We start from the raw sequence: 22,526 nt of genomic DNA, 5'->3' as shown, positions 1-22,526 counted from the left end.
GTATTTCCTCAAAATGCTTACGGAGATGACTCTTTAAGCCCCTCGGCGGTGCTGGTTCATCAATCAGATGTCTGTTGGGATGCCCAGGTTTCTGGGTATTCAACAGGAACTGTTTGGTCAGCATCTCATTTCTCTCCCTGATGGGGAGTATTCTCGCCTCATTATGCAGATGGTGTTCTAGAGACATAAGAAGACAGCCCGTGGCGATTCTGAGAGCAGTATTTTGGCAGGCCTGTAGTTTCTTCCAGTGGGTGATTTTTAGACTTGGCGAACATATGGGTGACGCGTAGCACGTAATCTAATCTGGCTAATTGCTTTGTATGTAGTCATGAGCGTTTCTTTATCTTTTCCCCAGGTACTTCCAGCGAGAGATTTGAGGATTTTGTTACGGCTCTGATTTCTCGGAACAATTGCGGCTGCGTGCTCACCAAAATGTAGATCCTGATCAAACGTCACACCCAAGATTTTGACAGTCGGTAGCGTAGTGCAATCGGCGTGGATGTTCAAAATGGTCGACATTTGGGACGTCCATGTTGTAAATAAGGTCGCGGAAGATTTAGTCGGTGATAATGCCAGGTTTCGCGTGGCGAAAAAACTGGAGAGACCAGGGAGGTAGCCGTTTATTTTATTGCATAGCGCATCGATCTTTGGGCCTGGGCCTGTGCCATTATTGTGCAGTCATCGGCGTAGGAAACGATTGTGACTCCTTCCGGTGGTGAAGGTAGCTTAGATATGTAGAAATTTAATAAAAGTGGGGATAGGACACCACCCTGTGCACCCCTTGTTTAATTCTTCTTGGTTTTGATGTTTCGTTTCTAAATTGCACCGATGCCTGCCGACCACCCAGATAATTTGCAGTCCACCTTTCAAGACATGGGGGAAGGGTAGACCCTTCCAGGTCTTGCAATAACGAGCCATGGCTGACCGTATCAAAAGCTTTTGATAGGTCTAGCGCTACGAGTACTGTTCTACGGTGGAGGTATTGACTTAAACCGCAATTTATCTGGGTACTGATGGCATTTAGCGCGGTGGTAGTGCTATGGAGTTTTCTGAAGCCATGCTGATGAGGGACTAGCTGCAAATTTGCTTGGAAGTAAGGGAGCAAAATGGCTTCAAGCGTCTTTGCCACTGGCGATAGGAGGGATATCGGACGATACGGCAGAAAGCGTTCGCGCATTTTTTCGCGTCCGACAGCACTTTTTCGCCAAAGGCGATGGAAACTTTGTCTTTGTGCTTAGCCGTATTCGATAGGGACTTTACGGTGGACCAAAGTTTACCCACACCGGTAGAGAGGTTACAACCTCTTAGGTGCTCCTCCCATTTCGCCCGCTTGTGTTCATCCACAAGCAATCTGATGCGTTGGTTTATATCCCTTATTTGGGGGTCGCCTGGATCAAGCTGTCTTATAAGGTCACGCTCTCTCGCTAAGTTTGCGGCCTCCGCCGGGAAGTGGGGCCGGATTTCGGGAATTCTCCCGGCGGGAACGAAATTTGCCGAGGCAGATTCAATGACCTTACGGAAGGCACGCTCCCCTTGGCGGGCATCAGTCGGGATAGGGAGGGCAGCAAAGCGGTTGTCTGTAAAGGATTTATATTCTTCCCACTTTCCTTTTTTGAAGTTTATGAAAGTGCGTTTTTCAGTGACGACGAAGTCGGCGGTACGCTCGAGCGAAATAAGTATGGGCAGGTGGTCGGATGCCAATGTTACAATCGGCTGCCAGTTGACGCAGTTTACGAGTTCTGCGCTCACGATTGAGATATCTGGCGAGCTGTGACAGCTTCCTACCATACGTGTGGGGGCGTCTCCGTTTATTGTGCAGAACGTCGTTTCTTCTATTTGATCCGCCAACATCTCACCCCTACTGTCCGTCCGCAAGTTGGAATGCCATAGATCATGATGGGCATTGAAACCGCCTAAGATGATGCGATTGGTGCCAGTGAGTAAGGCCCTGATATTAGGGCGTTATCCACTGGGGGAACAGGTGGCAGGAGGGATGTAGATGTTGATGATTTCTAGGTTTGCATCGCCTGACCGGACAGATAGGCCTTGGCGTTCTAAGAGATTGTCCCTGCGGTCGATGCCAAGATCAAATATATAATATTGCACAGAGTGGTGTATGATAAACGCGAGAAGACGGGGGCAGGGGCTGATGCTCAGCATTGCTACCAACTCTACTACGAAGGTAGTAGTTATGAGTGGTATCAGCTGTTTGAGTTGTTGGCGCCGTGGGGCGGAGCATCGGGTACTTGTTGTGGCTTGCTGAGCAGCGGGGCTGCTGGAAAAGTTGGGAGGGGGGGGGGGGCGCTTAGGCGTAGACTACGGGACGCCCTTGGGCGTGAACAGCAAGGAGCCACAAAAGATTTATAAAAGTTACGTGGACGTTGGGTTTTGGGATCAAGCCCAGAACAACCTGTCCGATGCAACCATCCCTTGCGCAAGACACACTGAACAGAGTATGACCGTCCTAAAAAGATTCTTTTCCGGCAGATGCAGCAAAATCATTTCTCAGGACCGGGGTCAGGAGACGGACCCGGATTGGATTCGATGCCTTCCCGGAGTAAGAGAATATGGAGCAGTCCTGCTGCAAGGAGCTGCTGGGAGGATGACAATTTGTGGGAGGGACGAAACAAATTAAATGGGGTCACACTGAAATGACAGTCCTTGGTCGGGAAAAATCCCGAGTAGCTCCGGTACATAGAACCGACTGCCTTGGGTAGCGCGGTCGAAGGAATTGGTGTCTCGGTGATAGTAAAAAGACCACGGAGTTTTGTGTTTTTCCTTGGTGTAATGACTAATTCCCCAGGGGTAGTCAACATACTTAATTCGGTGGGATGCTTATCTAAAACCAGTATTACTAACTCAATTGGTGGACAACCCCGTATTCGATACGTAGCACCTGGCGTTCAAGAATCACTTTATGCGCAACCAGAGCAAAAGACTTTTGCAATCATATGGGATTGTCATCGTGAGCTAATGTCAATGATACAAAATAGAAGGTAGTTCCAGCATCATTATGAGGTTGTCATTCCTACCTTATTGCTGATTAAAAACAGATTATTCGAGTTTTTCTTGATCTCAACTTTTGCTAAATCCAATATGTGTGGGAGAGAGAGTAACTTCAAAGGATGTATGGGGGATTTTTTAAAAGTCTAGTACTATAAGCTTGACGTACTTTGTTCCGATGCAGACATTGAAGAGAATATTAGGAAATAAAACGCTGTTTCTAGTTTTTTATATTTTTTTATTTCAAATACAGCATTTAGTTATAAAACTTTTCAAAAGTGTTAGAAGAAACTTTATGCGATATCTACATATATTTTTGAATACAGTTACGGAGCTATCAATCTGTATCGCTTAGAAAGCAATTTCTTTCGATGAGAGCGCCCTGTCGAAATAAAAAACTGATACTATTTGCTTTATTACCAATTTTTCACGGAAATACTCCCACTGTTTTAAGCGCACACGAAATTTCAAGGCCTTAAGCTTAAAATGTGGGGGAAGTTGAGAAAATGTACACCTCAAAGTCTACAGTCTGTGGCAGGACTCCCTCGTTGTAAGGACAACGGTATGATACGTCTTAAGGTCTTAAGTTTACTACGTGTAGCAGGTCCCCACCTCCAATGAAATGCCAATGATAAATATATGAGTATGATATATGTAATGAGTATAGACGGGGTTGCCCCTACTAAAACGAGTGTGCAAATACTCATGCCAAGAGTTAGAACTATAGGGAACTGCAACGTTTTGAACTTCTATTTATTTCAGTAATTTTTGAGGCCGGATCGACCCACTATAGCATATATCCCCTATACAACCGATTTTTAAGAAAAGAGGATTTTGGTCATATCTGCCTCCATTTATCAGATTGAAGTTTGAAATATCACCATATGCTTTCTTACCTTGTATATATTGTTATCTGAAAAAATGAATGAAAACAGTCGTATATATAGCATATATCCCCCACAACCGATTGTTCAAATAAGAAGCTTTCTGTAATTACTGCCCCTTTTTAACAGTTAGGGGCTTCAAATTTCACTGAATGCTTACGTATATAGCATATATTGTTGTCTGAAAAAATTATATAGATCGGTCGTATATATATTATAAACTCCATATAAACTATCGTTATTCCCCCTTTTTAACGGCTAGAAGCTTCAAACTGCATCAAATACTTACGTTTACGTTATATGTGACCCGGCCTATGAAAAGGTGGCGTATGACTAAAAAAACAGCTGTTAACAGCTGTTTCTCGCAATTTCTTTTTTGAGTCATAAGCCACCTTTTCATAGGCCGGGTCACATATATTGTTAAGATGAGTAATTCATTGTCATAACCATTTCATGGAAACCACAAAAAACCTAAAACTTTGCATCCTCACACAAACTACCTAACAATTTTTAATATACTCAGCGTGCTTAGCACACATAACAGTTGGTTGTACAGGTATAAAGGAATCGATATATATATAGGGATCCTTATATCAAAATCATCAGTGTCGAATAAAATTTGATTGAGCCATGTCCGTCCGTCCACCCGTCTGTCCGTTAACACGATAACTTGAGTAAATATTGATATATCTTCACCAAATTTGGTACACGAGCTTATCTGGACCCAGAATAGCTTGGTATTTAAAATGAGCGAAATCGGATGATAACCACGCCCACTTTTTATTTATATAACATTTTGTAAAACACAAAAAACCTGATTATTTAATAAATAAGAAACCTACAATGTTGAAATTTGACGTGTGGAATGATATTGAGACACTTGAGAAAAATTTGAGAAGAATGTTTAAAATGGGCGTGGCACCGCCTACTTGTGATAAAACCAATTTTACAAATATTGCTAATCATAAATCAAAAATCGTTTAACCTATCGTAACAAAATTCGGCAGAGAGGTTGCCTTTACTGTAAGGAATGCTTTGAAGAAAAATTAACGAAATCGGTTAAGGACCACGTCCACTTTTATGCAAAAGATTTTCAAAAGGGTCTTGGACGAATAAAATAAGCTATATCTTTGCAAAAAGAGCTTTATAACAATGGTATTTCATTTTCCAAGTGGATTTATAACAATAAATACGAAAAACTTCAAATTTTAAAGAATGGGCGTGACACCGCCTCTTTTATTACTAAGCAATTTTCTATGTTTCGGGAGTCATAACTCGAAGAAAAATTAACGGATCGTAATAAAATTTGGTACACAAATTTTCCCTATAGTAGAAAATATTTCTAGTAAAAATGAACGGGATCGGTTAAAGACCACGGCAACTTAGATATAAACCACGTTTAGAAGGGTCGTAGACTAGAATAATAAGCTATAACTTGGCAAAAAATAGTTTTGAATCAATGATATTTCACTTATCAAGTTTTATTGTAAGAATAATTGGGGAGAAATTTTTTTTTTAACGGGCCGTGCCACGTGTTATGTAGAAAAGTAATTTATCTGAAATGAAATATGCAATTGGAGCTCACGCTGAGTATATAATGTTCGGTTACACCCGAATTTACTTTACACCATTACTTGTTTTATATATATCTTAATATCGCTTAGGTATGTACATCTTTACACTATATATTTCATATCTTATACCGCCGATTATTTGGATATTACGAATGGGATAAGATTATTGTTCAGCCCCATTCATGAAAGGTATGAAGTGCCGCCCTTACTTGTTTTAAATTAATATAGTTGAGACAAAAAATGTCGCATGCAAATCTAGCACTACGAGAGACACTATCTGAAAGTAACACATAAATTGAAATATTAAATTCACTTCAACACTTCATAAAGCATTGACACCAACATATCAATCAATGCGCTGTCAATCACACGGCGCAATTTGAAATAAAAATTAATTGGCATTAAAAAGCATTTGCAATGCAAATATCACAAAGCATGCATGCGAAAATTATTAATATAAAACAATAATAATAAATATGGAATGCCACATAAAAACACATTTGAAAGAGAATTATAAGTGATTAAAAAAGAAAAAAAAAACTAGTATGAAATAGCAATTTGGAATATTTGTAAAAATTTAAAAACTAAAATTTTCCAATAAAAGTTTAGCCAATTACAAAACCAATATTGACTTTTCTGTGATTATAGTTAACACTGTTGCACTAATGACCTTATGACAGACCTCCACATGCAATGTTTTCAGTTTCAGAAGACGAGATTCTAAAAAACTTCGTATGCACTTGAATATACAAAAAAATTGATTATTGTGTTAAAAAATTGGACGCGTGTTAAAGCAGCCTCTTGAAAATTGCATGCTTGCAAATGAAATCAAATTACAAATTTTATTTGATATTTGAATTTGAATTTTTTTGTTGTTGTTTGTCTGCATGCAATCGAATTGTGTTTAAATTTAAATTAGAATTAACAAAAAAAAACAACAATAACAATTAAATAAATACTACTGTCCATATGCAACAATTGAATTGTGCATATGTTGCATGTTTGCGTGTGTGTGTGTGTTAGTGTTTGCATGCATGGCTTTGCGCATTTGCAAATCGTTCATCAACAATCAGCAGTTAGCAGCCAAAAGCCAAAAACAAAATAGCCAACAACATCAACAGCAATTGTACAAATGTTGTATGCCATGTTTATGCATTTTTCTCATGTTTTAAATAAATTTTGGTTTTCATATTCATATCAACAATTGTCGGTTTGTAATGTTTGCTAATTTAACCTTTTCATTGGTTTGATTATACGCCCGCATTCCCAACTATCAGCCTCCTGCAAGCAAGTAAGTTTGCCTTCACAGCTGCCACAAGCATTGGGGTACAAGTTCATTGAATTCTGCATAAATTCATTAACGTTCGACATTTACTAATTGATGCTTTGGCATTCAAGGTGAGTTAGAAATCGTTTATGAAAAGTTATATTAGTTGTTGATATGTATGCAATGCTCTAGTGATATGCGATTCTGTGGTTTAAATGAGAAGATGATACAAACCCATGATTCAATTACTGGAGGCTTGCTCTCTAACAGGCAGCCGACATGGAGTGATACTTTACTCAGCAGCCGCAATGAATTGTCAAAAAAATAAAATAAAAGTAAACGGCTTATTGCACTGAAAGAAATGGTGCTAGTAAAATCAACAAATCGGTTCTGTTGTGCTTGACTTAAAGGAGATTCGGTGAAATTGATCGAATTACGGTTAATTCGACCGAGTTCTTTGTCAAACGAACAAATTAGTTTAGTCATTTCAACAGAAGAGAAATTGTCGCTCTTAAGTTAACAAAATTCTGTAAAATTGACAGATTCCTCGTCACTCTAACTGATTTTTCTGTTAACACAACTGAACTCACTGGTAATTTCAACAGCGATCAACAGTCAATACATGAGCAAATTTCAAAGATAATTTTACGCTCACTGCGCTCTCTACTTTGTACTTATGACGATGGTGCCACTTGTTTAACAAAAAAAAAAATACCAAAATATGAAAACCACCAAATCGAATAAAAAACACAAAATGGGAAAACAACAAAAAACTAGTTTTTCAGTTATCAATACAAAACGTAAAACCATTTTTTGAATTTACTGTGCAAAAAATTATGAGATACCGGGATACCTATTTATCGGGTACAATTTTGCAACTTCTCCTCCAAGCGAAATGCAAAATTGCGTCCTCTTGTTGCAAAAGTTTTGTTTGAACGAACAGAATTTTTCCAAAATTAGTAACATTTTGTTCAAGTTTTTACGAATTTTCACTCACGCAAACGAATTTAATAAGATAATAAAAAACATCCATTTTTAATGTTGATGTTTCCGACGACATCAAAGTTTGAGTTGTTTTAGAATCGTTTCAACTTAAAGTGTTACGAAAATTAAACTTGCCGAATTACATGTAAAGTTACTCCAGTGGTTAATTACCTTCTCGCGATTTGATTCTTTACTTTCCTATAACTTACAAGTTCTCTATTTAAAATGTTATGTCAAACGGGAGTGCCACGAAGTCACCAAAAAAAAAATACCCAAACACAAAATCACCAAAAAAAAAAAAAAATTACCCAAACACATAATCCCCAAATTCAAAATCCCCAAAATCAAAATCCCAGTGCTATGATAAACATCATGAACGTGTAAAAAATAGCAATATCTCTTTCCTCTTTCATTCGTATTTATGTATGTATAACTATATATTCACGTTTTGGCAATACATATACGCAGAAGGACATCACCGTGGCGGTAACCATGGTTATACCACACACCCGGACTTGGCATGGCGTGGCCCAGGATTATTTTTTATAAGCGCGGCCGAAGGCCCCCTATGCAGAAAGTTGGTATGGATTATTAGCCTTTTTTGGTCGCGGCGATTTTAAACTTAATTTGAATTTATTTCACACATAAAATGGGGATTTTGTGTTGGGGATTTTGTTTTGGGGATTTTGGGGATAACGTAGTAGTCCCTTGTCAAACATTTATACTACAAGTTTTATTCGAAACAATCAAGTGTGGCAACTATATGCGAGAGACGAAATTGAGAATGAGCTGAGCTGCAATTGAAAGAATTGAGAATCAGTTTTATGACGACTATGTTCCTTTCTATTTGCAACACGAAGTTCAAAACTATAAATTAAATAAATTATAAAATATAAAATTTGGGTAAAGTGCGTTTAATAAAACAAAATAATAAAGTGTATAATGTTTAATGTGTGCCAGCATATTTGATGTAAGCCCAATTGACGTTCGGTGAGTAAGTGCCATCGTGGTGTGATGGTAGCTTGCTCCGCCTGCCACACCGTATGCCCTGGGTTCGCACCCCGGGCAAAGCAGCACCAAATTTTTAGAAATAAGGTTTTTCAATAGAAGACAATTTTTCTAAGAGGTGTCGCCCCTCGGCAGTGTTTGGCAAGTGCTCCGAGTGTATTTCTGGCATGAAAAGCTCTCAGTGAAAACTAATCTGCCTTGCAGATGCCGTTCGGAATCTCGGCATAAAACATGTAGGGTTCCGTCCGGTCAATTTGTAGGCAAAATCAAGAGGTGCACGACGCAAATTGGAAGAGAACCTCGGCCTTAGATCTCTTCGGAGCTGGATTTGTTTATATGGCAACATAGGTACTTTCATACAAAGCTGTCGCAACAACTTTTTTTGTTCATTTGACTACTAAAACGGTCACTTACGAATCAACGATTTGTGCTCAGTTGATTCAATATCTTGTTGCGATGGATAAAAATTAACAGAAATTTCGGTTGAATTGACCCGTATTTCGGTTGATTTTACCAGTCTTTTTCTTTCAGTGTGCCTTAAAACTTTATATTCCTTGACTTTGACAGAATAGTTAAAGAATTGTCCCTCAATTTTGTCAAGATTTCAAATGATTGCGGTTGAAGATTCGGCTTTGATTTTGTAAAATGAAACGGTTTCAAACGGTTACGGTTAAGGATTCGGCGTTGAATTTTTAAAATGAAACGATTTCAAACGGTTAAAGTTTAAAATGTCACTTCCACTTTGTAAAATGAAACGGTCTCAAATGGTTACAGCTAAATATTTGGCCTCGATTTTATAAAATTAAATATTTAAACATTGCAAGCGGGGCATACATTTTGTATGTCGGGGTTGATTCTGGATAGGTAAGAGTTCAATCTGTTACAGTATCCAGAACGAAGTTGAGCAAGAGTGACACGCATTTCCCTGGGAAGTATGCGTTCCTCTTCCACAAGTTTTGGGTACTTTTCTTTGAGTACTGGATTTACCGGGCAATTCCTGACATAAAGGTCCGACGCCTGTTTGTGGAGTTCACCAAGGACCTGCTTGTGTTTTTTTGCTTCATACGTTTGGGTTCTCAGGTGCCGTATTTCCTCAGAATGGTTACGGAGATGACTCCTTAAACGCCTAGGCGGTGTTGACTCATCAATCAGATGTCTGTTTGGATGCCCAGGTTTCTGGGAATTCAACAGGAACTGTTTGGTTAGCATCTCATTTCTCTCCCTGATGGGGAGTATTCTCGCCTCATTATGTAGATGGTATTTTGGGGACATAAGAAGACAGCCCGTGGCGATTCTGAGAGCAGTATTTTGGCAAGCCTGAAGCTTCTTCCAGTGGGTAATTTTTAGGCTTGGCGACCATATGGGTGACGCGTAGCACGTAAACGGCTGGCCAATTCCTTTGTATGTAGTAATGTGCGTTTCTTTATCTTTTCCCCAGGTACTGCCATCAAGGGATTTGAGGATTTTATTACGGCTCTGGATTTTCGGAAGATTGCGGCTGCGTGCTCACCAAAATGTAGATCCTGATCAAACGTCACACCCAAGATTTTTGGGTGTAGGACAGTCGGTAGCGTAGTGCCATCGACGTGGATGTTCAAAATGGTCGACATTTGGGACAACCATGTTGTAAATAAGGTCGCGGAAGATTTAGTCGGTGATAATGCCAGGTTTCACGAGGCGAAAAAACTGGAGAGATGAAGGAGGTAGCTGTTTATTCTGTTGCAGAGCTCATCGATCTGTGGGCCTGGGCCTATGGCCATTATTGTGCAGTCATCGGCGTATGACCACCTTCCGGTGGCGAAGGTAGCTTAGATATGTAGAAATTTAATAAAAGTGGGGATAGGACACCACCCTGTGCACCCCTTGTTTAATTCTTCTTGGTTTTGATGTTTCGTTTCTAAATTGCACCGATGCCTGCCGACCACCCAGATAATTTGCGGTCCACCTTTTAAGACATGGGGGAAGGGTAGACCCTTCCAGGTCTTGCAGTAACGTGCCATGGTTGACCGTATCAAAAGCTTTTGATAGGTCTAACGCTACGAGTACTGTTCTATCGTGGGGGTTTTGATTTAAACCGCAATTTATCTGGGTGCTGATGGCATTTAGCGCGGTGGTGGTGCTATAGAGTTTTCTGAAGCCATGCTGATGACAGGCTAGCTGCAAATTTGCTTGGAAGCAGGGGAGCAAAATGGCTTCAAGCGTCTTGGCTACTGGCGATAGGAGAGATATCGGACAATAAGACTCTCCTATGTTAGCTGGTTTCCCAGGCTTTAGTAGCGGGACCACCTTGGCAATTTTCCATTTTTCGGGTATGACAAAGGTGGAAAGAGACAAGTTGAAGACATGTGCTAAGTATTTGAAACCCTCTTTCCCTAGGCTTTTAAGCATCGGCATGGCTATGCCGTCTGGGCCCACTGCTTTGGATGGTTTAGCGTGACCAATGGCATCTTCAACCTCTCTGGCGGTGATGGTAATTGGTGACGCGCTGAATTCATGTTTATGTGCGTGTCTGTTGGCACTCCGTCTATCTTTGCCGACCGTAGAATGCATTACATATTGACGGCATTTTTTCGAATCCGACAGCACTTTATCGCCGAAATCGATGGAAACTTTGTCATTGTGCTTAGACGGATTCGATAGGGACTTTACGGTGGACCAAAATTTACCCACACCAGCAGAGAGGTTACAACCTCTTAGGTGCTCCTCCCATTTCGCCCGCTTGTGTTCATCCACAAGCAATCTGATGCGTTGGTTTATATCCCTTATTTGGGGATAGCCTGGGTCGAGCTGTGTTATAAGGTCACGTTCTCTCGCTAAAATAGCGGCCTCCGCCGGGAAGTGGGGCCGAATTTCGGGAGTTCTCCTGCGGGAATGAAACGTGGCGAGGCGGATTCAATGACCTTGCGGAAAGTACGCTCCCCTTGGCGGGCATCAGTCGGGATAGGGAGGGCAGCAAAGAGGTTGTATGTAAAAGATTTGTATTCGTCCCACTTTCCTTTTTTTAAGTTTATGAAAGTGCGTTTTTCTGTAACGGTGATTCGGCGGTACGCTCGAACGAAATAAGTATAGGCAGGTGGTCGGATGCCAATGTTACCATCGGCTGCCAGTTGACGCAGTTTACGAGTTCTGCACTCACGATTGAGATATCCGACGAACTGTGACAGCTTCCTACCATACGTGTGGGGGCGTCTCCGTTTATTGTGCAGAACGTCGTTTCTTCTATTTGATCTGCCAACATCTCACCCCTACTGTCCGCCCACAAGTTTGAATGCCATAGATCGTGATGGGCATTAAAGTCGCCTAAGATAATGCGATTGTTGCCAGTGAGTAAGGCGCTAATATTAGGGCGGTATCCACTGGGGCAACATGTGGCAGGAGGGATGTAGATGTTGATGATTTCTAGGTTTGCATCGCCTGACCGGACAGGTAGGCCTTGACGTTCTAAGACATTGTCCCTGCGGTCGATACCAGGATCAAATATATGATATTGCACAGAGTGGTGTATGATAAACACGAGGCCGCCTCCCATTCCGCTCATGCGATCTTTTCTGTGGACATTATACCCAGAACAGGTTTGCAGTGTAGATCTTGCTGTGAGTTTAGTCTCTTGAATCGCAGCAATGCGGATGTTGTGCCGCTTCATGAAATCGACTACCTCCGTGATCTTCCCAGTTAGTCAATTACAGTTTAATTGCAGAATTCTGAAGTGCATAAGGGGAGACGTCGCCACTCTGGGAGTAAGTGACGGGTGACTACGCCTGGGTTGAGGAAGACGAGGACGCAACTGCTGTTGTGGCCCTGGGACTGGGCGTCCTTGGGCAAGCATCGGGGTACCCGGTAAATTGGGGTATGCGACCTGGCAACATGGCGCAATGAAACCCGTCGGGGGGGTGCCGTCGCGGAGACCAGAACATCTAGGAAAGTGGCACCGCCCAAGGCAGGAGCTGCATTGGGCGGATGTCGCAAACATATATATTCTGTGCTGGCAAACGGGGTTAGGGACTAAGAGTCTGTTTCTCTGAATTACACGATTGCTGTCGGAAAATAGGGGGTGAGAAGACGGAGGCAGGGGCTGATGCTCAGCATTGCTACCTACTCTACTACGGAGATAGTAGTTATGAGTGGTAGCAGCTGTTTGAGTTGTTGGCGCCGCGGGGCGCGAGCAGCAGCGGGTACTAATTGTGGCTTGCTGAGCAGCTGGAAGGTAGGGGGGGGGGGGGGGGGCGCTAAGGCGTAGACTACGGGACGCCCTTGGACGTGAACAGCAAGGAGCCACAAAAGTTTTATAAAAATTACGTGGACGTCGGGTTTTGGGATCAAGCCCAGAACAACCTGTCCGATGCAACCATCCCTTACACGAGACACACTGAACAGAGTAAAACCGTCCTAAAAGGATTCTTTTCCGGCAGATGCAGCAAAACCATTTCTCAAGACCGGGGTCATGAGACGGACCCGGATTGGATTCGACACCTTCCCGGAGCAAGAGAATATGGAGCAGTCCCGCTGCAAGGAGCTTCTGCGACGATGACAATTTGTGGAAGGGACGCAACAAATTAAATGGGGTTACACTGAAATGACAGTCCTTGGTCGGGAAAAATCCCGAGTCGCTCCGGTACATAGAACCGACTGCCTTGGGAAGCGTGAAAATCAGGTTTTCGGTTATATCAGTAATTTTGACGTCTATGCAGAAGTTATCACACTTGTCTTATCCATAATGCAAACCTCTTTTGATTGAATCATGATAGAGGCTTTCTTTGGCTGTGGAATATCTTTCGAAATAGTGTTCAAACTTTTTGGATATAGTTCTTCTAGAACAGTTTTCCGAGTCTTTTAAAGTCAGGCATACATACATTTCTTGCCTTGGCAGCCACGTCACTGTTTACGGAACGGGGTCATGGACGGTATCGAGAGAGGATGGCTCTTGGAATGTTGGAGACAAAAACTTCTCCGGACGATTTATGGTCCAGTCAATGATGCCAACGGCGAGTAACATAGGAGGTATAATGCTGAGCCTTATGAACTGGTGCGCAATTACGCAATACAAACTTGTGTGCTATTCATAGAGCTTAACCGGTTCCAACCACTCTCAGTGCACATACAAGCTTCTCTTCCAATTGTCGTCGTGCTTCTTTTAATTTGTCCTACAAATTGGCGGAATGAGACCTATATGTTTTACGCCAACTCCAAACGACATCTACAGACGCAGATGAGATTTCACTGAGAAGTTTTTCATAGCAAAAATACACTTAGAGGTTTTGCTAAATCACTGGCGAGGCGCGACGCCGATTAGTACCATTTTTTTCTAATTGAAAGAAATTGTTTTTTAAGTTTTTGATATTTCTTTGCCCGGGGCGTGAAACCACGACACTTTGAAACATCATGGTGGCCTCTATGAAGATAGCACAGCTAATAAAAGCCCAATGAAGACGCTCTGGCTAAACAATTTTTTCAGTCAACAACCATATTTGGAAGCAGAGGAAGGGCAAGACCTCCCCTAAGTTGAGAGACAGGTGAAGAAATTCTTAACCTACATTGGTGCTCCCAGTTGCCTCTTTTTATTTTCTATCCTCAAAAAAGCTTGGGTTTTGTAGGTGTCACGATCAGCCATAAGTTCGCATGGGAGGCCGTACTCATTGGATAGACATATCCTTCCAGCCTATTGTTGGCATACGCCCAGTAGAACTTCTTAGGCTAAACTATAGCAGCGTTATAGTTGAAGTATGATATAACGGAAGGAGGATATTGGAGCCGGTTTTGTTTAGTTTGAACAACACCGGATGAAAACAGTTTCTCTGATTGAAAGCCGTTCGGTTTTATTTATTGCAATCAAAATTTTTTTTCTGTTCGGTTAAGGCTACAGTTTCGGTATTTAAAACTTTGCCAACTTCGATCGAACGGGTACGGTTAAAGATTCCGCTACGATTTGGTAAAATAAAACGTTTTCAAATTGTACCTTTTTGTTTCATTCTGGTAAAAGGAAATGATTGAGGCTACGTTTCGGTCTTTCATTTCGGTTTTCTCATAACGATTTCCGCTAAATTACCCATTTGAACGGTTTCGGCAACGGTCCAAACTATAAATATTACTGTCTCGACATTCAAAAGTTAAACTGTGGCTCAATTCATGTTCTGAATGAAGTGATAAAATGAAAAAAAAAAGAGTTTTCATACATTAGAACAAATTTTTGTACGAGTTTTTTTCATTTTATCACTTCACAGAACATGAATTGGCCCCCTGATTCGATCTGTTATGATTTCTAAAAATTGGACGGACCCAAACAGTTACGGTTTCGTTATTTAAAAATAAAATGGTTTCGTATAGAAAAATAATTGTCCCCAATTTTGTCAAGATTTCAAACGGTTGCAGTTGAAGATGCAGTTTTGATTTTGTAAAATAAAACGCTTTCAAACGGTTACGGTATAAGATTCGGCTTCGATTAAATAAAATAAACAGTTCCGGTTAAAGATATAACTTTAATTTTGTACAATAAAACGATTTTTAAAGGTTTAGGTTTAAGATTTCGCTTCCATTTTGTAAAATGAACGGTTTCAAACGGTTAAGGCTAAAGATTCGGCTTTGGTTTTGAAAATTGGTACGATTGCAAACGGTTAAAGTTTAAGATTTGGCTTCGACTTTGCTGAGTTCTGTAAAATGAAACCATTCCAAACGATTAACGTTTAAGGTTCCACTTCGGTTTTGTAAAATGAAACTGCTTCAAGTGGTTAAAGTCAAATTTGTGGCTCCCTTCTGGAAAAGGGAAATGGTAAGGGCTTCATTTCCTATTACGGTTTCGGTTATTCGGAACGATATCCAGCAGTTTTGACAAGGTTTAGGATTTGGAAAATTAAACAGTTTCGAACGATTTGGGTACGGGGTTTAGGTATTACAAAATTCAATGTTCACAAATGTTTACTCATTTTGGTTCTTTTTCGGACAAATGGTATATGTCATATTATATTTAAAATTTTCCGGCTTTTAACAATGATACAGTTTCAAACCATTACTTTTAAGGTTTCAGTTTCGATTTTGATTATCTTTTGATAATCTGTCTCAAACGGTGATCATTATGGTTTCGATGTTATCCTTTGTCTCCAGTAACTTATCATTCATTACGAATACAAATGATAACCAGCAGCTGCTTCGGAGTACTTTATAATTATAATGCAATTTCTGCATTTCTATATAATTATACTTTGTTTTCAATTTCCTATCATCAAAGCAACTATAATCTGCATTTTAGCAAAAAAAAAAACGTTTTTCTACTGACATAACCATAATCTGCAGTTTTCGCTACCAAAATCCTAAACCTGAATGCATCATTTTACGACGCCATCATTATGCCGCTATCAACAGCCTCGTCATCAACCTCAACAAGTAAATGTCAAAATTATGCATTTCATACAACAACAAAAAATTACAAAACCACAAAACTGATTTTTTTGCATTGATCTCATCTAATTTTCCGGCTAATCCTCATAAGGTTTTTACCTACCTTTCGTCCTTTTCTTAGCGCCGCTGTTGATTCTCATTACGATTGCATTCATGGCTTGACCTAATTCCCTGCACTCAATGGATTAGCACTCGCAGAACAACAACAAAACAGCTACATGCTTCTTTCTTATATGCTTCGCACATCCTTCTCGTCCTTTATTCTGTGGTTTGTTATGCGGTCATCAGCCAGTCACTCTGCATGTGGCTCAGTTCACAATGCACCGATGATGGCTACTTATTGTTTTTAACTGCTTTTTGTTGCTTCATTCATTTAATTGTTGTTGCTTCATAATATCATTGTGTAGATTTTGCGTTATATTTATCAAATGGGTGTGTTTCTGCTTAATACTTAAGGTTATGCCTAGACGATGTCTATCTTAACTTCTATATTCTAATAGGTACTTTGGTCAGCCTAACTGAAGTGATTATTAATCTGCATGTATTTGTGCATGTGTATTTGTGTATGTGGTGTTTATCCATGGTTTGTTTGTTTTAGGCAATATTTGTTTAGAAAAGGGGTTTTGTTGTTGTCAGCTTCCATTTATTCGGTTCAAGTTGATGTTTGCCTTCTATTTTGTTTGTTTTGTTTTTACTTCTTACTTAGGTTAAGGCCATTGTTAGACGTAGCGCCAGGATTTATATGGCGCTGTGGTATTGCGCCAGGATAATCATATATTTAGACATACTGATCACAAGTCTAGACAATGAACCGCTTTGTCTGGCTATGTACTTGGCTAATGGACTTTTAATGATTTTGCACAATAGTAATACTGAATTAGGCTTAATACGTTTTGGGGCTGACTAGACATACCAAATTGTGGGAAAATTACAACATCGGACCTCTGCGCCATTATCCCAATTTCCCAACCTCCGACGACGCTCAACGAAACTCTACTATAGACACGAAGCGGTATATAAGATGAAAGCATCCCTCGCATCCGGCCATAAAGTTGACCTTGAAAAAACATTGACTGAACCTGAATATTCTATGGGAGCTCTTCGTTTTAACTGGAAAAGGTCGGCTCTACACTCCGGAAGCCCCTGCACGTTTGTGCAGTTAGATTTCATATGGTGGGATCTTGTCAACAATCCTCCTGGGAAATTCATTAAAATGTTGGGGTATGCAGAAGACGGTACTTAACTTTATAATCATTTTAATTGACCACAATATCAGTGTCAGTCAGCACGATGTGAAATGGTAACACATTCAATTTTCAGCATTTTTGGAATGGTCTTAAGTCAATACACGAGGCCATAATATTCTGGTCTCTTTGAAAATTTCCAATTAGACGTGAATCCATCCTATGGAGCTCTTTTTCACTTGATATAATAGAAATATGATTATACCTTTTTTCGAAAATTGTCATAAAGTCAAATTCAAAAAGTCATATATTGAATTGACCTCAAAGCTGTTGACTTTATGTCAACCCAACGCAGCACATGTATTAAGACCAGTATAAGTCTGAAGTGAGCAGCGGCACCGTGCAGCAGGCTGGAAATCTCTCGAGACTAGGACGAAAGAACCGATCTTCACTTTCCTTATCTTAACGAGCAAGAATACATTTCAGAAGGTACCAAACATCTATTAGTCTTCTGGAAAACTTAAAATAAAAGGAAATACAGAACAAAGAGCCTAAGGATTGGCTATGTATGATTTCACATTAATGCTCAAGCAGAACCGATATGAAGTACACGATTTACAAGCTTGGTGAAGTTAAAGAAACAGCCTACGTGGAAGTCGCAAGAGTGATTTAATAGCTTTATATATAGGCTCCTAAAATTATATGCAAGAAAATACGGATCAGTGTTTAAACCAAATACATGTGGAACTTGATTGATTAAGTAGAGCTCGACCTGTACAATAAGATACTGTTATCAACCATCAGAACTCCGAAGCACTGTCCGCTCAGCCTTCTAAGGTCCACTTGCAGCAACCTTAGCTTGAAAGTTTATGCAACACTCGGGAAGTCTGATCTTCTGTCAACCTACTTGAATTTATAACAAAATACTCACAGCCAACTGCAATGTCTGACATGAATAAGTTCAAAAATCCAATATTAAATATGAACTACATCATCACTCCTCGTTGAATGCATTTATATGCGAATATTAGTCACCTGATTTCTTGTCATGTAAATTTTTGTATTCCATACCTAGGAATACAAAGATGTAGTATCAGTTTTGTGACTCATAAGTTATTTTGTCAATTTGCAAATTTGGTTTCTAAACGTTGGACTACAATCTTTTCAATGAAGTCACTTTTTAAAGTCAATCATGCAATCTTTTAAATGAAATATCGTTTTAAAATCAATTATGCAATTATTTGAATGAAGTCCATGTTTACAGTCAATCATGCAATCATTTGAATGAAGTTTCTCTTCATTCATATTCTTTGTAATCAATCAATCATGCAATCATTTAAACTAAGTCTATTTTTAAATCAAGCATGCAATCATTTGAATGAAAGATCTGCTTGAAGCCGATCATGCAACTTTTCCTTTCTCTCTTTAACAAAACTCATGCAAAAATTTGACTGAAGTCTCTTTTTTAAGCCAATCATATTGTCATTACAATTTTGATATACTCGTATATCGGAACATAGTTTGTTAAGTTTGGTTTAGGCTCGAATAGGTTTCGGCATTGTTTATTCAAAAACAGAGCGAAGATTACCGTGATGATGGCCCAACGTCGAAGTCGATACGACATACAAATTAAATTTGCTAATATATATAAAATAAATACATACATCAAAATAGTTTCGCAAACACTCCGAATGTATTTCTACCATAAAGAGCACCTAAGCGAAAATTGAACAGCCTTGTAGATGCTATTCGATCTCAGTATAAAACATGTAGGTTACGTTACTCCAATTCATAGGATAGCAATTAACAAAGTAGCGCGAATCAAATTGGAAGAGAAGCTTAAATCTGAGGAAATCTGCGGAGATTTTCTTCCAATTGGATTCACGCTCATTTGTTAATTTCTATCCTATGAATTGGAGTAATGTTGGAGTAATGTAACCTTCATGTTTTATACTGAGTCCGAATAGCATCAAAAGGGCTGCTCAATTTTTCGGAGACTTAAGTCCAGAACCCTCGGTATGCTTTCGCAGTCACTCTGCTTCAATGCCACGTTGGACGGAAAAGAATATACTGTAACGATTTTGTGGGATTCCTGATTATTTTGCAACTTCTCTTAACGTTCGAATTTCTGAACTGTCGAATAAATAACTCGAATATTCAGTATAATAAAACGTCCTTTATTTAGACTCTTCTGGGAGTAGTACTTCACAATTACAATTATCGCGTAGTTTCTTAAGCGTAGTAAAATCAAACTGATCCTGATTCCTCAGCTTGCGCTGCTTTTATACTCTCCGTTACCTTCTTCGCCCACTTCTTTCTCAGGTGTAGACGTTTCACGAACATGCTCTTTAGAACAGTTGTACCACATGCTTGGCTAATTAGCTATATACATGTATATATGTAGTTTATGTAAGGCCATATACTTTATTGCCATCTGTGTGTGAAATATCCTCTCCACTTTTAGCTGCTGGTTAGGTTAGGTTATGTGGTAGCTGCCCTGATAAGAAAAGCTCACTTGGACAACACTAAGGTCCGTTCTGATACCACATACAATAAGATAACGGTGACGTAGATCTAGCTACTTAGAGAATCGTTGGGTAGCAACGATAAAGTGCCGAATGATACTGATCTCAACCTTGGATACATCCTCGGGATTATATGTGTGTGAAATATTCTCTTCACTTAAAGCTGCTAGTTATGTGTGTGAAACATTCTTACTTGCCTTATTTGTATGTGTGTATGTGGCGTACTGTTGTTGTATAGCATTTATTTATTAACCGCAGAGTGACGCATCGAAATTGCTTACATTCGCCACAATATACGTATATCAATCGGTAAAACTGCATGTAAATGACCAAATAAACTGAATGAAAGCAGAATTTGGTAGTACCCAAAATTTAGCTCCTTCTTCGTACAGAAATGTGCGAAATAGTCTTATTATTCGTACGAGTTCGGTGCAAGTCGTTTTCCCATCAATACTAACTGCTCTTTATGTTCACCAGATTTTTCTTCTACAGAGCTGTACAATGAATTAGTCCGCTTATTATTAAGGCAAACATCACAGGCTTGATGGGATCCAGATATGTGGATACACTTCGAACATATTTTAAAAGATTGAGGCTCATCATCTAAGCACTTTATTAGGCACGACCTAAGCAGCTCATTAGAATTTAAGTTCACTAAATGTTCACACCAATAAAGTTATGTTACAACCTCACAAATAACAATACTCATAAAAATTTACAAGACAACAAACAACAACTCAATTTAAAGAGAACATAAAGGCACATCGAAATGAAGACAACTATCGAGTATCAAAAGCAGAGACGCCACCACAACAATGATGGTACAAATTCATAAATGCAAAAATAACACAAACACCACACAAATATCACACACAACAACTAAACATCAGAAAGCAACCAAAAATAAAAACCCGACTCACCTTTGGCGGCAAAAGTTATTGAGATGCAAACAGAGTAAAGACATCAAGTCTGATGCTGACCTCATCGCACCGCAACGTTAATAAAATCGAAATATAATAAAATAATAATATGAATTTGTATAAAAACAATAACAAAACAACAATGTTGCATGAACTACATACATATATACACATTTGCTGTTTCAAAAAGTTGCACAAAATATAGGTAAAATTCAACTTCGTGAACTCAACTTACCGCACAAATGAATTGCTTTAACAATAATATATCTCATAAAGTGCGAATATAAACATATACATGTACAAATAGTATAAATAGACAAACAAATAACTAAATGTATTGATTGTTTTATAAATTCAAAACCGGTATTTTTGGCCACAATCACGCGCGATATGCCGCCGAAATAAGGTTAACGCCACAATGAAAATCGAAATCGATGAATTTTTTGTGGTGTGGCACATGCAACAGATATCAGATGTTAGTTGGATGCCAATAACATATCCTCGGGGAAGAAACTAAATAAATATGATACACAAAGAGGCAGGAGATATGTGGTCGTAAATAGAAGGTGACACAAAAAGGAGAAACAAACTCCGAGGCTGATGATAGTTACGACATATTGTGTATGAGGTAGAATCATTTGATTTGTTATCTTGCTTGTTGTTTTTGTTGTTGTAGCGATAAAGACACTCTCCGAAAGTTTTGAGGAGTATTCACTGAAAGAAATGCTGCTAGTAAAATCAACAAATCATTTCTGTTGTTCTTGACTTAACGGAGATTCGGTGAAATTGATCGAATTATGGTTAATTCGACCGAGTTCTTTATCAAGCGAACAAATTAGTTTAGTTATTTCAACAGAAGAGAAATTGTCGCTCTCAAGTTAACAAAATTCTGTAAAATTGACAGATTCCTAATCAATCTAACTGATTTTTTTGTTAACAAAACTGATCTCACTGGTCATTTCAACAGTGATCAACAGTCAGTACATGAGCAAATTTCAAAGAGAATTTTACGCTCACTGCGCTCTATACTTTGTACTTATGTATGCTGTGTACTATATGTATGCACATATTTACGTATGTATATGGCGGCCGCCCTGGTGTGATGGTAGCGTGCTCCGCCTACCACACCGAAGACCCTGGGTTCACACCCCGGGCAAAGCAACATAAAAATTTTTGAAATAAGATTTTTCAATTCAAAGAAAATTTTCCTAAGCGCGGTCGCCCCTCGGCACTGTTCGGCAAGCACTCCGAGTGTATTTCTGCCATGAAAAGATCTCAGTGAAAACTCATTTGCCTTGCAAATGCCGCAACATAGGTACTTTCTTACAAAGCTGTCGCAACAACTAAAACGGTCAATTACAAATCAACGATTTGTGCGCAGTTGATTCAACATCTTGTTGCGATGGATAAAAATTGACAGAAATTTCGGTTAAATTGACCCGTATTTCGGTTGAATTTACCAGTCTTTTTCTTTCAGTGTTATCGATGTTGATTGGTCTTTGCCGGTCTTTCTAGATTCTTCACCACGCGTTATCACCGACAAAATCTACGGCCACTCTGTTAACGACGTGGAATAAATATTGTAAGTTCACGAAGATGGTGTTATGCTACTGACTGTTAGTCACGCAAAGATCTTAGGGCTAACGTTCAATAAAACTCTCACCTTCAAGGCGCATCGAAATTGTAATTAGAGTACAAAGATTCAACAAAATGCCCAAGTCACTTGCCGGTAGCACCTGGGGAAAAGATAAAGAAGCATTGCTAACCACATACAAAGCAATTGGCCGG

The sequence above is a fragment of the Eurosta solidaginis genome, chromosome 3 (assembly GCF_040869045.1).
Source record: "Eurosta solidaginis isolate ZX-2024a chromosome 3, ASM4086904v1, whole genome shotgun sequence".
NCBI lineage: Eukaryota > Metazoa > Arthropoda > Insecta > Diptera > Tephritidae > Eurosta > Eurosta solidaginis.
Note: the sequence above shows the minus strand (reverse complement) of the source record.